The sequence below is a fragment of the Vombatus ursinus genome, unplaced genomic scaffold (genome assembly GCF_900497805.2).
Source record: "Vombatus ursinus unplaced genomic scaffold, bare-nosed wombat genome assembly UNPS02014945.1, whole genome shotgun sequence".
In the NCBI taxonomy this organism is placed as follows: domain Eukaryota; kingdom Metazoa; phylum Chordata; class Mammalia; order Diprotodontia; family Vombatidae; genus Vombatus; species Vombatus ursinus.
The window spans coordinates 17,295,275-17,299,648 of record NW_020954723.1 but is presented as its reverse complement, the minus strand read 5'-3'; positions in this window follow the sequence as shown (position 1 = coordinate 17,299,648).

Here is a 4,374-nt window from a genome sequence, read left to right as displayed (position 1 = left end):
GATAGATAGATAGATAGATAGATAGATAGATAGATAGATAGATAGATGGCACAGGTTGAGTTGAAGATGAAAGGGTGATATTTAAAAAATAAAATTAAGGGGTGAGAGAGGACTGTACTGGGAGAAGAAAAAAGGGAGAGGTAAAATGGGGTGGTAGAATATGTATAGAATAATAGAATGTATAGAATAATAGAATGGTAGAATAGAGGGGTAAATTATCTCACACAAAACAGACAAGAGAAAGCTTTTACACTGGAGGAGAAGTGGAGGGACGTGAGAGGGAATGAGCGAATCTTGTTCTCATTGGATTTGGTATAGGGAGAGAATAACATACATACTCAATTGGGTATGGTAATCTATCTTACCCTACAGGAAAATAGGGGAGAAGGGGATAAGAGAGGGGGGGATGATAGAAGGGATGGCAGATTTGGGGAGGGGATAATCAGAAGCAAACACATCTGAGGAGGGACAGGGTCAAAAGAGAGAATAGAATAAACAGGGGGTGGGATAGGATAAAAGGAAATGCCGTTAGTTTTTCACAACATGACTACTATGGAATTGTTTTGGAGGACTTCACATACATAACCTGTATTGAGTTGCTTGCCATCTCAATGAGGGTGGGTGGGGAGGGAGGAAGGGCGAGAATTTGGAACCCAAAATTTTAAAAAGAAATGTTTAAAATTGTTTTTACATGCAACTGATAAATAAGATATACAGGCAATGGGGTATAGAAATCTATCCTGCCCTACAGGAAAATAGAAGGGGAAGAGGATAAGAGAAGGGAGTGGGTGATAGAAGGGAGGCAGATTAGGGGAAGGAGTATTCAGAATGCATGCCATCTTGGGGTAGAGGGAGGGATGAGAAGGGGAGAAAATTTGGAACTCAAAATCTTGTGGAAATGAATGTTGAAAACTAAAAATAAATTAATTAATTAAAAAAAGTATTGGACTTGGAGTTAGAAGATCTATATTCAATTCCAGGTTTGTCGCTTAATGACTCCATGTCACTTACTTATTAGGGCATATCACAAACTCCTCCACGCCAGGGGTCATATGCACACTTCCTGTTTTCTTGTTTTATATCTATCTATATCTATATATGTATATCTATATATATGTATATGCATATGTATGTATACATAATTGGATTTAGTATATTTAGTAGGATTAAAAAAAGTGATAACCTTTTTCAAAAGGCAAATCTTCCTCAAGAGTCCCAAACATAAACAATACCAATACTCTTCCCATTACCATCAATAGTGAGAAAAGCTATACTACAGTACTTGGCTTTTGCTTTTGTTGTACGTAGTCAGCAAATCATTTCTATCCATCTATCAACAGTATTGCATGTACAGATGAGCACATGTATTTATTGTTTTTCTTTTTTATCAGATACCATTTAAGCAATTGAATAGGCCAAGTTGGTGTGGCCTTTGTATTCCTGGTATCACACCACTCCCTTCCCAGTCATAGTTCTTGGGCCATGCCCTAGTACTAGCAAGCTACATGCTTCTGCAGATCACCTTATTCACAGTCATGCATGATGGAGGATGGTAGAAGACATATATTTAGACGGACAAGGTCAATTGCTCCTGGCAGTGACCTACCCCTCCTGCTGAAGTTTTGACCTAGTAGTTATTTAACTGAGAATATAGTAGAAGGTGAGAAAAGTGACTACTTAATTGGCATTTCTTAATAGAAATCTGACATTACTAATAGTTAGAACACAGTCTGGTTACTAATGGTCCCATGTAGGAAAATTGGTATTTTTTTGTGATTATGAGAAACACAAAGGAATTCTTTTCTGCCAATACCATTTTTTCACAACTGGAAATGTGGTGAAGATAAAATATTGTCATTAAAAATAGAATCTTTATATGACATAAGCTATTTACTTAGGTGTCCTTGGGCAAGTGATTTAATGTTACTAGTCTTCAGTTGCTTCTCCTAAAATGAGGGTATTGGGGTACATGATCTCCAAGGATCCTTATAGCTCAAAATCAAGAATGTTATAAGTTTAATTAACTTTGCTTATCCTAGACACTGAATGAGAAATTAGCAGGTCCCTTAGTCAACTTTTGTGTAGGAAAAAAGGGTATAGCTAGAGATGACAGAGAAGACTTTCCCCCTACCTACCTCACCCCATCCTGCCCTATACCAGAGTAAATAGAAATCTACAAATCAATCAATTACTTAATCAAAAAACATTTATTAGGTACCTACAATATTCCAGACATTGGGCTAAGTTCTAAATATGCACACAATAACAGAATAATACCTGCCAAACACAATGCCTCCTACTCCACCCTCAGACAATAAGGTTCTCTAGTATACAGGAGAGATTCTTGCCACTGGACTTCTATGATTCTGGAGGAGAAAGTGAGGCTGACGACTTTCTGCAGCCTCACATCCAATTCACGCTCAAGTCAAAACATCAGCCTCATGATGTCATTGGTACTCTTTGAGAATGAAGGACAAACAACAACAAGGCAACATTAAGGAAAATTTTAGGGATAATAATAATATCCAAAGCATAATAATAATAATAATAATAATATTTAAATAGTACTTTAAAGTTTGCAAATGCTTTACATGTAGTAACTCATCAAACCATATACAGTTTAAAAGAATATTCAAAAGTAGAGACATGCTCCAAGAAAGAAAAATGAATCCGTATGGTTGAAAAACCATAGAACATAGAACATTCTGTATGTCATGAGCAATGGGTATAACAAGGACATGTGGCCCAATTCCAGGCAACATGGTGTAGCAGGAGGAATACTGAATTTGGAATGAGAAGCACCACCTACATTTTGAGGGATACAAAAGAAACATAAAATGCTACTCCTGATCTTAAGGAGCTTATAATCTAGTTGAGGATCTAAAATTGATATAATAAAAATAATTAGAGTTCAATTAAGTGCTAAACTATACAGCATCAACTAAAAGTACAAAAAAACTCACAGGAAAGTGAAATGAGTATAAACTGGAATAGACCAAGGAATTTCCACGCAGCAAGTGAGATTGAGGTAAGTAGGAAATGGAAGATAGTACAAAAGGGAGGGATGAATCAGAGAATGTTAGAGTCAGAAGGTAATTGACACTGATAGAGATTAAATGCCTTACACAGTCACACAGCTAATTAGTGAGAGAAAGCAGAATTCAATCCACCTCCAGACTCAACTCCTGATACACATCCCAGTGCCATTTTTTGCCACACTATTCACACTTCTCACAGTATTAAGAACAGCATAATATGAGTAAAGGGTATATTCTGGGGAGCAGGGGCAGATATATTTACAAAAGGAAGATTACATCTATAAGTATACTTCAAAGCCAGAAGCCCTTTCAAATCTAGCCTAGCAGTTTAGACTTCATGTGGAAGGGAATAAAAGTCTTTGTAAGCTCTGGAGCAGGGCAGCAATATGTTGAAAGCAAAGTTTTGTTTTCTTTTGAATTCTTTATTAATTAATTTATTTTTAGTTTTCAACATTCACTTCCACAAGATTTTGAGTTCCAAATCTTTTCCCCGTCTCTCTCCTCCCCCACCCCAAGAGGATGTGCATTCTGAATACCCCAATCTGCCCTCCCTTCTATCACCCCCATTCTCTTATCACCCTCCCCTTCTATTTTCCTGTAGGGCAGGATAGATTCCTATACCCCATTTCCTGTATTTCTTATTTCCCACTTGCATGTAAAAATAATTTTTGACATTCATTTTTAAAACTTTGAGTTCCAACTTCTCTCCTTTCATCCCTCCCCACTCTCCCTCATTGAGGAGGCAAGCAATTCGATATATGTTATGCATGTGTAGTCATGCAAAACACTTCTATAATAGTCATGTTGTAAAAGATTAACTATATTTCCCTCCATCTTATCCCATTCCATTTTTTCTATTCTGTCCTTTGACCCTGTCCCTTCTCAAAAGTATTTGCTTCTGATTAACCTCTCCCCCAATCTGTCCTCCCTTCTATCATCCCCCTTTCTCTTATCCCCTTCCCCCCTATTTTCCTGTAGGGTAAGATAGATTTCCATAGCCAATTGAGTATGTATGTTATTCCCTCCTTAAGCCAAATCTAATGAGAATAAGATTCACTCATTCCCTCTCATTTCCCTCCTCTTCCCCACCACTATAAAAGCTTTTTCTTACCTCTTTTATGTGAGATAATTTACCGCATTCTACCTCTCCCTTTCTCCTTCTCCCAGTACAATCCTCTCTCATCTCTTAATTTTATTTTTCAGATATCATTCCTTATATTTAACTCACTCTATGCCCTCTGTCTATATATATGTATATATGTGTGTGTACACACACACGTACACACACACACACACACACACACACACACGTATATTCCCTCCAACTACCCCAATA